Source organism: Ailuropoda melanoleuca, chromosome 20 (genome assembly GCF_002007445.2).
Source record: "Ailuropoda melanoleuca isolate Jingjing chromosome 20, ASM200744v2, whole genome shotgun sequence".
NCBI lineage: Eukaryota > Metazoa > Chordata > Mammalia > Carnivora > Ursidae > Ailuropoda > Ailuropoda melanoleuca.
The window spans coordinates 26,746,619-26,758,826 of record NC_048237.1 but is presented as its reverse complement, the minus strand read 5'-3'; the positions used below and the strand labels follow the sequence as shown (position 1 = coordinate 26,758,826).

Below are 12,208 nucleotides of genomic sequence, written 5' to 3'. Positions count from 1 at the left end.
AGTCTTTCCAATAAATGGTGCCGGAACAATTGGATATCCATGTGTAAACAAACAAACAAGAAATTCAGTACACTCTCACATCATGTAAAAATTGACCAAAATGGATCAGAGACTAAAAGTAAAACCCCAAATCACAAAAGTTCTAGAACACATAGAATAAAATCTTTGTAACCTGGGGTTAGGCAAAGACTTCTTAGCTACGGCACCAAAACCATGACCTATAAAAGACAAATTTTATAAACATGACCTCATCAAAATTTAAAATGTCTACTCTTCAAAATACATTAATAAGAGAGTGAAAAGACAATGTACAGAATGAGAAAAGTATTTGAAAAATCACATATCTGATAAATACTCATATCTAAAATATATAAGGAACTCATAAATCTCAAAAAGCAAACAACCCAATTTTTAAAATGGGCAAAAGATTTGAATAAACACTTCATTAAAGAAGATATATGAATGGCTAATAGGCACATGAAAAGATACTTAAAATCATTAGTCATGAAGGATATGCAAATTAAGATCACAACAAGATATTACTACATACTTACCAGAATGTATAAAATGGAAAAGACCATGGCAAGTGTTGGCAAAGATGTGGAGAAACTGGAACTCTCACACACTACTGATACGTAAAACGTATAACCACTTTGGAAGACAGTTTAGCTGGTTCCTGAACGTTAAACATGTACCTATCATATAACCCAGATATTCCATTTCTAGCTATTTACCTAAAAGACATGAAATTCTATGTCCATGGCAGGGACTTGTACATTAATGTTCACAACACTTTATTCATAGTAGCCCCCGAATAGAAATAATCTAAATTTCCATCATCAGGGAATGGCTAAACAAATTGTGGTAGACCCATACAAAGGAATAGTCATCAGCTGTAACAAAATGAACTACTGATGCACACATGAATGCATGTCAGGAAAAGGATGATGAATGAATAAAGCCAGACAAAAAAGAGTGCATGCTGTATGTTTCCATTTATATAAAATTATATAAAATGAAAACGGGGCACCTGGGTGACTCAGTCGGTTAAGCGTCTGCCTTTGGCTCAGGTCATGATCCCAGCATCTGGGATCGAGTCCTGAATTGGGCTCCCTGCTCAGTGGGGAGTCTGCTTCCTCCCAGCCTCTCCTCCTCGCTCATGCTCGCTCTCTCTCTCTTTCGCACAAAAATAAATAAGATATTTAAGAATAAAATGAAAACCACAGTGACAGAAGGCAGATCAAAGCTTGCCTGGAGATGGTAGTGTGGGGGTGAAGAGGAAGGGGGTGGGACAGGGGGAGGGATTCTCAAGGGGCTGAGGGAATTTATGGGGATAACAGAGAGTAATAATCATTATCCTGATTATGGTGATGGTTTCACCATTTTATACATGTCAAAACTTGCCAAATTTTACTTTAAACATGTGCAGTCTATTGTAGTTCAGTTATATTTCAATAAAGTTGTTTTCGAGGCTTAGTTGTGTGATCTCGAACAAGTTTCTTGTTCCCTCAGGGGACGGTAGTAACAAGCCTCTTACAGGTGAGCACCGGCAGTGACAGCCCTTAGACAAGTACCACCCCCATGGCAGGTACGGCATCTCGTCCCCCCGTAAAGAACCTGACTTTACTATTCCTCCGCAGACAGTGTTCTCTCTCTAGGTTGTAGCTGTTGTCTTCGGAAATCAAAGGGCCTGATTTTTGAAGCCGAGGTAGTTCAATCTCTTTGAATGTCTTTATGAACCAAGTCGGGGGGTGAGAGGCGAGAACACACAGGAGACTAACAGAGCACTCAGGTGGAAATCACGCTTGCCTAATCATCAAGGGACACAATAACCTCAAACCATCTGGCCTCTGTGTGACCCAACTTCCTTGCATTCACATGACAAAAAATTATAACAAAATAAATTTTTTAAAAACGAAGATCATATGCTTTGCAGTCAGGCTTCCGATCACATTGTGACTCGTCACTCGCTGAGTCTGGCTTTGGACTGCTCACTCTCTTGCTGAGCCTCAGTTTCCTGACTTCTAGACCCACTACCCACATGGCTATGCTAAAGAAACACGAAAAGTACCTTGGAAGGCACTTGACACAGGGAAGGTGCTAAAAGAGTAACACACTAGATTGTGGCAGCTCTTGGGGTGCAAGCCCCTCGCCCCAGTTCAGTACTCCTTCCACACGATTCTCTGCTGCTGGTTCCCTTGGCCAGTCTGTGGCAGAGGTATAATTAGATACCAGGTGGCTTAGCTCTCGGTCTGGCGCTCTTGCCACTGTGCAAGGTCATTTTTTAAAAAACCACCATGAATTGGAATTCATCTATTAATTAGGGAGAAGGGCACCTAGAGCTAACATCATAGCAGTTGCAGGAAAAATCCCTTGGGATCCTACTCCAATGCCATTCATTACCAGGTCAGTCCCCAGTGTCTCTTCAAAGGTGCATTCTCGGATTGCTACTGCCCCGGAGCCAGAGCCCGGTACAGAGCTGTACAGCAGGTAAGGCCAGGGCGGCCTGGAAAGGCTGCTCAGGGTCCAACACCGCTGTCATGGCGCCCCTCCACCACAAGATGGCACACAACTCTCTTCTTTCGGAAGAGAACAGCTAGTGCAGCCGTGCAAGTCTGAAACCAGGCCTATTTCAAATCAGAGGAAGATGCATTTATTTTTAAAAGTTGTCTCCTTCGCTCTTGAAAATGCTCAGGACAAACCAAAAAGCATGGAAGGAGACTGCTAGCCTAGAGGCGATGGGAGGAAGGAGACTCTGGAGGGGGGACCCGGGAGTACAGGCCCGTCTTGGTGTTCGCACCCGGTCCTGTTGCCTCCCTCCTCGCTCATATTCTTGTCAGTGAACATGGGCTACCAGGGTCCCTGACTGAGGGTCTACTTGAGCCTTGGCCAGACTGTAATGTTCCTGAATTCGTCATCTACTCCCACAGAGACCTGTGTTCTTTCTCTCTTCTCCCATGATGGCGAGAACGGGTTTCCTGTTTTCCCCCACGTTCTCTGCTGCGGAGCGTCCACTTCAGACACTACTAGCTGTTGCTGCGATGCCAGCACTGGGTACGAGAGTCGACTGTCCTCTGTATCTCACCCCGAGTACGCCCAGGCCTGGGCTGCAGTCCTGCCCCTCCTGAGAGCCGCGGCTCCATGCAGCCCTCTGCTTCCAGATCCTTCCTCCTCACTTAACAACCTATCAGCTGGCGAAAGGCATATTACGGAGCCTAAGCGTTGTGATACCTCCTCAGTAGCTCACACCTCTCCCTCGCAGAGAAGGGAATATTCCCACTGCCTGAAGTAAGGAGAAGCTTGCACTTCCATCCGGTGTCATCATCTTTCCTAGGAAATCTTGAGGAAATGTGGTACAGACACACAGACAAATAATTGCCACATAAACCTGAGGGGGTGGGGAGGGCAGGCTGGAGATGATCTCCAAAGGCTGAGTGGGAGTCCGCTAGTCCTGGGTGGGCAGAAGAGGGCGGCTGGCAGGAGGGAAAATGTTCTCCTCAGACGCAACCGCGTGCAGGCCTGAGGGGAGGAACAGCAGATGCGAGCGATGCGCACAGGTTGTTCTGTGGTGCTGGAGGCTGAAATGCAGAGTCACTGAGGAAGCGGCCCCTGCGACAGGCAGATGCTAGACACAGGGGCCTGATGTGCCCTAGAGCCTCTGGCTCTAAGGGAGGGACTGAACCCCTGGAGAGTTTGATGAAGACGATTTGTGATTTAACTAAATTGCTCTACCCTAAGGTGAAGGGAAGGTATTCCTATATCCCAGGAAACCGGCTGGGAGGCTGTCGCAGTAATTCAGGCAGGAGATGATGTGGCTCGAGCCAGGACAGGGGTGAAGGCATAGAGAGGAGCACTGAGAAGGCTCACACAAGAGGACCCCATCAAACACCGGAATGTGAGGGATCAGGGCAACTCCTAAGTGTCCAGCTTACAAGAGTAAGGAGATGTGGCATCAGGAGGAAGGGCTGATTCGGAAGGAAAGTGACAAAATGGGATGTGGGCATGTTGAGTCTGGAGTGTGCAGAGGACATGCAGCAGGAGATGACCAGCAGGCAGGAATTTACAGCCGAAACCTGATCAAGGGCCGGGACCAGCAGTATTTATTCGGGAGACAGCAACAGGTAAGTGTGGTTAAAACCAGGACAATGGGTGAGACCGTCCTGGAATAGAGTGAAGAGGAAGAAAAGCAGTGGGTCAAGGGGTGGGTCACAGCCGATTCCCTTAACATTGACACTGAAGGGATAGGAAGCAGAAGAGAAGCTACTGGAAATAGGAATCCATAAAGAAGACAGACAAGGAATGGTCAGGGTGGTGTAAGCTGAAGCAGGAAAGTGCTTTGCCATAGACTCCAAATGATCAGAAGGAGTCAGCGGTTTCAGTGCAGCAGAGAGGCCCCGCACGATCAAGACTGCGACCTCTCCATGCTGCTTGGTGACAGGGAGGTGGCCGAAGGCTAATGGCGGGGGACTGGAGAGCCAAGAGAAGTTGAGAAAGCGGAGACAGTGAGAGCAGATCACCTTTTGGGCGGCATTGGCTGAGAAAGGGAGGAGAGAGGTGGGCGATGGGGGGGTGACCGTGGGGTGAGGAGCCAGCAGGGCTGAACTGAATAGGGTAAAAGAAACTTCTGTTATTTGCTTGATTTTAATGTACATGCATTTTTTTTTTTACTTCTTATTTTAAAATCATTACAGATTCACAGGAAGTTGCAAAAACAGTACAGAGACGTTCTAGGTATCCACCACCCAGCTGCAGCCACGAGTAACATTTTACGTTGCTGTAGTTGAGATTCTCGAAACCCGGAAATTTACATGGCTACACCCTATAGACCTTATTCAACTTTCAACAGTTTTTACGGGCACTTAAGTGTGTCTGAAGAGTTCTGTGCAACTCTGTTATCAGCCTCGATTTATGCCACCGCCACCACCACAATTGAATACAGAACTGTTCCGTCACCACAATGAACCCCCTCATAGTGCCCCAACCCCTAGTGCCACGAATCACTACAATTGTCGTTTTGAAAATACTACAGACATGGCACCACTGAGCATGTAACATTTAGAGAGCGGCTTTCGTTCACTCAGCCTAACGTCCTTGAGGCCATCCACGTTGCTGTAGGTGTCAAGAGATGTTTTTTTAAATCATTGGGTAGTATCCCGTTGCATGGAAATATCACACTCGGTTCAGCCATTCACTTCTTTGAAAGGCATTTGGGTTGTTTTCGTCTGGGGCTTTTACGCAGAGAGGTGCTATGGACATTGTGCACAAGTAGGGTAGAGGTTCTTGTGATGTTCATTCACATTTCTCCAGCATCTTTGCCGTTATGGTATCATATGATAAGTGTATGTCTACTTTTATAAGAAACTACCAATTATTTTCCAGAAGACTGCACCATTTTGCATTCCCCCTAGCAATTTGAGCCATCCCATTGTTCCATATTCTCACTGGCATTTGGTCTTGTCAGTATTTTTTGTTTCAGCATTTCTAATCGGTGTGTGCTATAGGAAGCCTTCATTGCATTGCGTTTTATTTGTTTGTAGGTTTGCTAGCAAAGGCAAGCCTTTGACATGTTCATGGCCTGAGGGGAAGGAATGAGCAGAGGTAATGGATTGAAGGTCTAGGAGAAAGGAGACGAGTGGACGTGATCTGGAGGAGAAGGAAGGAAGAAGGGGTGAAATGAGCTGTGGGAGCAGGGTGTGCGCCTTATTCTCTGACACTGGAGGAAGGAATGTCCCGATGGCTACGTGGGTAGAGATAAGCTGTCAGTGAGAGGTTAGGAAATGAACTCTACGCAGCACAGCAGCAGAAACAAGATGAGAGGCGGATGGCCCTGGAGAACATTATCACCTGCTGGGTAGCAGCCTGGGCTCTGGAGTCGCACCGCTCTGGATTCTAGAACCAGCGCTGCCCCGCTCACCAGCTGTGTGACCTTGGGCACGCTCTCTGATTCCCCCCAAGTACTCCTGCCTCATTTATCAAACGGGGATAAAAATAGGCCCTTACAGGGTTATTGTGAGACTTGAGTAAGGTTCTATGCACTCTAGGAATGGAGCATGGCAATGAAGATAGTCACACAGCAAATCAAAGAATTAAATATGCCAGAGAAATTTACAGTCCAAATAGTTCGATCATTTTTGGTCTACATGTCTTTCTACTGCCTCCCACAAGACTGAAAATAACTTGAGGGTAGGTGCCACGTGTCTTACTTCTCTTTGTCTTTCTAGCATCCGGTTCAATGCCTCCCTCCTAGGGGCCCTCGGTAAAACTTGTGAAATGACTGAATAAATGAGTTGTAGTCAACCCAACAAGAGCTCAGGCTCCTTGACTCTCTGGCTGCCTTCCCCTCCCACCACACTGTCCCTGCTGGCGAACCTTCCACTTCTGTATTTGCTAGCCTGCTACACTAATCTTTCTCTGGGACCACCAGACAAAAGAATAATGATTCCTCGAATTGGGCCCTATAATTAAGTTCTGAAAATGCAAAAGCATATTATTCGTTACGATTACAGTCAAGTGATTTATTTTTGTTGGTTACACATTACCAAGAATTAAAAAGGAAAAGGAGAGGGCCACCTGGGTGACTCAATCGGTTAAGGGTCTGCCTTCGGCTCAGGCTCAGGTCATGACGCCGGGGGGCCTGGGATTGAGCCCGGGTGGGGCTCCCTGCTCAGCGGGAGCCTGCTTCTCCTTCTGCTTCTCCCCACCTCGTGCTCTCTCTCGCTCTGTCTCTCTCTCAAATAAATAAATAAAATCTAAAAAAAAGGAAAAGGAGAGAAATATCGATTGCTGGAGACACTTCTCTGAATTACCTGTTGTTAGGACCGTCTGCAGCCCGGGAGGGACCGAACTCACCAAGTTCAATCCGTGCAGGGTCCGAGGGCTGAGTCAGCCGCGGGGAGCCAGAGAGCGAGGGAAGGCTGCGGTGGCGTGGGGCCCGCGGGCCGCGGCCTCAGTGGGGTCAGGTGCGCGCGGGGCGGGGGAGGGGGAGGGCCCCGCGCCGGCTACGGGCTAACCAGGGAGAGGCAGCGGCCGGAGGAGCGGCGGCCCCAGTACACCTGTGTCTGGTCGCGGTTTTTAAACCTCGGTCCCTACCCCAACCCTTAAAACAATGATTGTAAGAACACGCAGCTTCCTGTGCACCTGTCTCCCCCTCCCCCCTCGGACAAGGTATGTAGAAATACCGCGAACACGCTGCCTGCGCCGCTCGAGGGAGCGGCTCCGACCAGATGAGTTAGCGACCGAGGCAACTCAGGAATCTGGAACATCCATAAACTGCACGTCACCCCCTCCTCCAGTCCTCCCCGTCTTGACCATCGCGCCCTGCACGCAGAGGTGACCGGAGTGCAACTTCTCCCGAATCTCAGCAAGACCCAAGCCCGGGCTCCCTCCTCCCGAGCCCCTCGCTGTGCCCGCCAGGGGTCAGGCTGCGGCCACGAACCGGCCGGGCCGCCGCAGGGCCGAGCTCCGCCCCTGCTCCCCGCCCCCCTCCCGCCCCGGGGGCCGAGCTCCGCCCCTGCTCCCTGCCCCCCCCCCCCGCTCCTCGCCGGCGGCCCGACAGCGCCCCCAGACTCAGCCGGGCGCGGCCAGCGCTGGCCTGCGGGATTCCTTTCCCGTGGGTCACAGAAGATGCCTGGGGTTGAGTTAGGTCCGCGAGGGAATCAGCCCCTCCTGACCATCGAAGGGAGAGAACCCCGCCCCTAAGAGTCACGTGGGGTGGGGAGGCGGTGCTTATCCGGGTCCTGATTCTGGAGGCCGACTGTCCGGGTGGGGGTGGGGGTCTGGGCCCGAGACTCTGCCTTGTGCGCAAACTCTGAGGGTTCTGAGGCAGGTGGCGCAGGACCACGCTGTGACAAGACAGTGCTTTAAGCAGTTCAAACCAGGGCAATCCGCGAGCGGACGGATTTGGCTTTGTGTCCAGCCCAGGACTTAAGGCGGCAGGCGGGACGAGGCCGCAGGTGTGTGGTCCCGGCCCGGTGAATAAACGGCCAAGACGGGGGTGAAGGAGGCTGAGGACGAAGGAGAATTCTGACTCCCTGGTCCCGGTGAAGACCCCTGCCCTGGCCCAGACCTCTCCTGATGTCCTTCATGCGCTGTGTTCCTTCTGATCATTTCTGGGACCGGTTTCCTTCTGTCATCCTCTTTGATGCGCCTCCCTCCTCCTCATTGCTCCGGAAAAGCATCCTGGATTAGGGGCAGCTAAGCTCTGCTCAGGATCATGTTTGTTGTCCTTCATCGGTGCTGACACAGTTTACCATGAGCGCCCTGATGTGCCAACGGCTTTTCAGGGAGAAGTGGGACTGAAATACAGCATCAGATGTTGTAAGAGAATCAATGAGAAAGGTTTCTTCTTCTCATAATCGAATGTTACTTTATTCATTCAACTCAAATTCGTGGAGTACCTTCTGTGCCAAGAGCCCGTTGGGAGGGGAGAGCCGGATTCATCATTGTCGCCCTCATTGTGTGGCTACTGTGGTGTAGGAGGCAGCAAATGAGAGCATATGATTGAGTTAGTGAATCAGAGAGTTGGAGATTGTGACTGGTGCTATTAAAGAAATAAATAGGGTAACATGGCAGAGATGCAGTGGAGGGGCCAATTTCAGTTGGGTGTTCAGGAAAGAACTTTCTGAGGGGGGGGGTCATAGAATTGAGGTTGGAATGAAGAGAAGGACCTGAGGTGGAATATTCCAGGTAGAGAGTACTTTCTTGTACTTTCAACCAAGTCCACCTGGCGCCTTGGCCCATGGCGGCCAAGAACTTCCTCTCGTTGCTTACCTCAACATTTTCCAAGCACTTTTTTTGAGTCACGTGATGCTAGATGGTGAGGCTGCGGGTATGAGCAAGAATGCATGGTTTCTGCCCTCCCGAAGTTTATAACCTGGTGCAATTCTTAAAGATAAGCCTCTGCTGATGCTCATTTTCTAAGTTTATCATTAGTCTCCGTTGTAGAAGATTTATTTTAGATTTTGAATTACTGTGGCCCTGCTGGGGAGGCCTTTGTGACTACAAATACCAAAACCCAACGGAGAAATCATCTGTGGAGGTCCCAAGAACCTGAATGTGATGTCTGGTGGTACAGATGAAAAAAAAAAAAATCCAGAAACTTCCTCTGCATACAAGGCCTCAGGTTCCATCTTCTGCCCCTCTTTTTGTCTTAGCCCCCCAGAGGCCAGCGGCTGAAACCTGAGTCAGCCTCAACCCCATGCCAGGTGGAGCAATTGACTTGGGCCCTTTCAGTAAAGGCTTTGAGTTACCAGACACCCATCTGCTGGCTGCTCTCACCAAGGAAACGGGAGCCAGATCACTTTCACTGGGCATCAACCCACATGTCCCCGTGTGCAGGGAGAAAGGGAGATTCATCCCGCCTTCTGGTGCTTTCACTACAAACAACTCCCAAGTGGCTGCCCGAAGTCTTTTTCGTTAATAGCCCAACACCTCCCAGAATAGCCTGTAGGCGTTGTCAGGAAGAGTCCAAGCCCAAGGGAACAGCCTCCGTCTTCCCCTCTACCTCCCGGGCTTGTGCCCACACTGTGTTCACTGGAGATAAACTTCGCCCACTCCTCAAAACGAAGCCTGACTCCCCACCCCACTTGCTTCCATGTGCTGATCCTTTTCTCTTTATGGTCTCTGGGAACCCAGGGTTCTTTGCTAATGACTGAAATCAGTTTTATTTTCTTAAAAAGAATTTTAAAAATTTTAAAGTAACATCTATAAAGCTTCTAAAAAAAGAAAAAAGAGCGGTTTCCTCTTCCCTCCCCAGATGCTAACACTTTGAATTCTTGAGGTGGTTCTAGAAGAAAAGTATTTGCCTCCATATTTTCAAGTAACATTCTCATAGTATTTGTATACTGTTTTTTCAATCTGGAATATTATCTGCTAGCTTCCTATTACGGAAGATAAGATACCACTTGGTACACACATTCACTCTCTCTCTTCTAAGACTAAAGGTTCTCTGGTCCTAACAGAGCTTAAAAAGCAAGTCTTTCAAATATTGAAAGAGAAGTGCTGTTCAGTACTATACTTAGCAAAGATCTCTTTCAAAAACAAAAATGAAATGAAAATTTTTTTTTAAAGGCTTGGCAATAATTTTATTTTTAGATTTATGGACACCGGAATATTCCTGTGGGGGGGGTGAAAGTAAACGAAGCTTTGACGTTTAACAGATAACCATATACCTGTGTTTCAACATGTAAATTACACATTTGCATTCCTTCCCAAACCTAGGTTTCAACATTAGAACGGAAATAAAAACTTCTGTAGGCCTACAAAAGCTGAAAGAATTCAACACCAGTAGATCTGTATAAGGAATGTCAATGGAAATCTTTCAGACAAAAAGAAAATACCAGATGAAAAGCTTTATTTGCACAAAGAATGAGGAGGCCCAGAAGTGGCAAATATGTGGGTAAATATAAAACACATTTTTTTCATATTTTTAATCTCCTTTTAAAAATAACTGACCATTTAAAGCAAAAATAAAAACAATGTGTTATAAGTTTATAACATATGCAAAAAGTCAAATGTACTGTAACTGCAAAAAGACCAAGAAAGGGAAATATAAGTATTCTGTTGTAAGTTTTTTTATATTTGAAGTGGTATAATATTATTCGAAGGTGGATTATGAGAGCCTAAAGATGTATACTACAAACTTTAAAGCAACTACTATAAATAAACAAAACAAAGAAACACAAGAGAGATAGTGAAATAAAAATCATTAAGCCCAAAGAAGGCAAAGAAAAAAGGAACAAAGAGGAGGACAAGTAAAAACAAATAGAACGTTGGTACATTAAACCCAATCATATCAATAATCAATTAAATGCAGAATTCACCGAAGACAGTTATTTACAAGGCATAGCCCAGAATTTTTTGAAATACAGACCCAGTAAGAACATTTTTTCCAGACGCAAAAAAAACCCCATAGAATTCCTCTTATTTATAAATGATAGTGATGAAGAATTGGCGATGTTTTTCTTTTTTTTTCTTTTTTTTTTTTTAAAGATTTTATTTATTTACTTGACAGAGATAGAGACAGCTAGCGAGAGATGATACACAAGTAGGGGGAGTGGGAGAGGAAGAAGCAGGCTCATAGCAGAGGAGCCTGATGTGGGGCTCGATTCCATAACGCCTGGATCACGCCCTGAGCGGAAGGCAGACGCTTAACCGCTGTGCCACCCAGGCGCCCCTGGCGATGTTTTTCTGTAAAGGGCCACAGAGTAAATATGTTGGGCTTTGCAGGCCCTATGGCTCTGTTGTGGCTACACCACTGCGCTCCCAGCTGGAAAGTGGCCCAGATGATAGGTAAAGGATTGAGCAGTCTGTGCACTGAGCGCTCAGCTCAAGAGGGGGGAAAACTGGTGCAGACTTCCAGAGCGCATGCGCGGTCTCCATCGCTCGTCCTCTCGTTTCTTCCCGCTCTGTGCAGCCCTCTCTTTTCTGGTACTGAGTTCTATGAACTCTAGCTACGTTGGCCTCCCCAATTACCCACCCTGCTTTCTAAATTCTGGGAGACCACTGGGATCTGCGTGGGTCCCTCCTCCCTGGGTAGCCTGGAAAATCTCTCCAGGTAATACACTGGGGCAATGACAAGGCTCACCTCTTTTTTCTCCTCTTGGGGCTGGCTCCACTGCACTGTCTACTGTTGAAGGTTTTAAAAACATTTCTTAGATATAGGTTTTCCTTTTGTAAAGTTGTTTACGGTGAGAGGGTAAAACTGGTCCTATTACTCCACCATGGTTAAGATGTTTCATTGCTGGGATTTTGAACTTGATGGGAAAAATTGATCTTATATTATTGAGTCTTTCCTTCTAGGAACATGGAGGTTTTAATTTAGGCCTACTTTTAATTTCTCCAGCGGCTTTTGTGGTCTTCCACATTCACTTAGCTGTTGTATTTAAAGACCCCTATAGAGGCTCCTTCACTTTTTTCTTAGCATCTTACTTATACCTGTAGCAACAGATGGATAGAGTCTAAATAAGACCCTGGGACTTTTGATTCTTCAAGTAATTCCTAGACCTATCCTCTTCCACCCACCTGTATGTAGGTCAGAAGAGGGCCCGTACTCTGGAAAAGAGTGTGGAGGTCCCTTAAAAAGTTAAAAATTGAACTACCCTATGACCCAGCCATTGCACTACTGGGTGTTTTACCCCAAAGATACAGACGTAGTGAAGAGAAGGGCCATATGCACCCCAATGTTCATAGCAGCATTGTCCACAATAGC

The 12,208-nt window shown here is 47.3% G+C and overlaps 1 long non-coding RNA gene across 1 annotated transcript in view; it reads right to left on the bottom strand.

Moving 5' to 3' along the window:
- LOC117797240 overlaps positions 1-7,421 on the bottom strand; it is a 49,535-nt gene extending 42,114 nt beyond the window's left edge. The window contains exon 1 of the long non-coding RNA XR_004622176.1: positions 6,807-7,421. This is a non-coding gene — a long non-coding RNA (uncharacterized LOC117797240). The remainder of the gene's footprint in view (positions 1-6,806) is intronic.
- Positions 7,422-12,208: the final 4,787 nt, after the last annotated feature.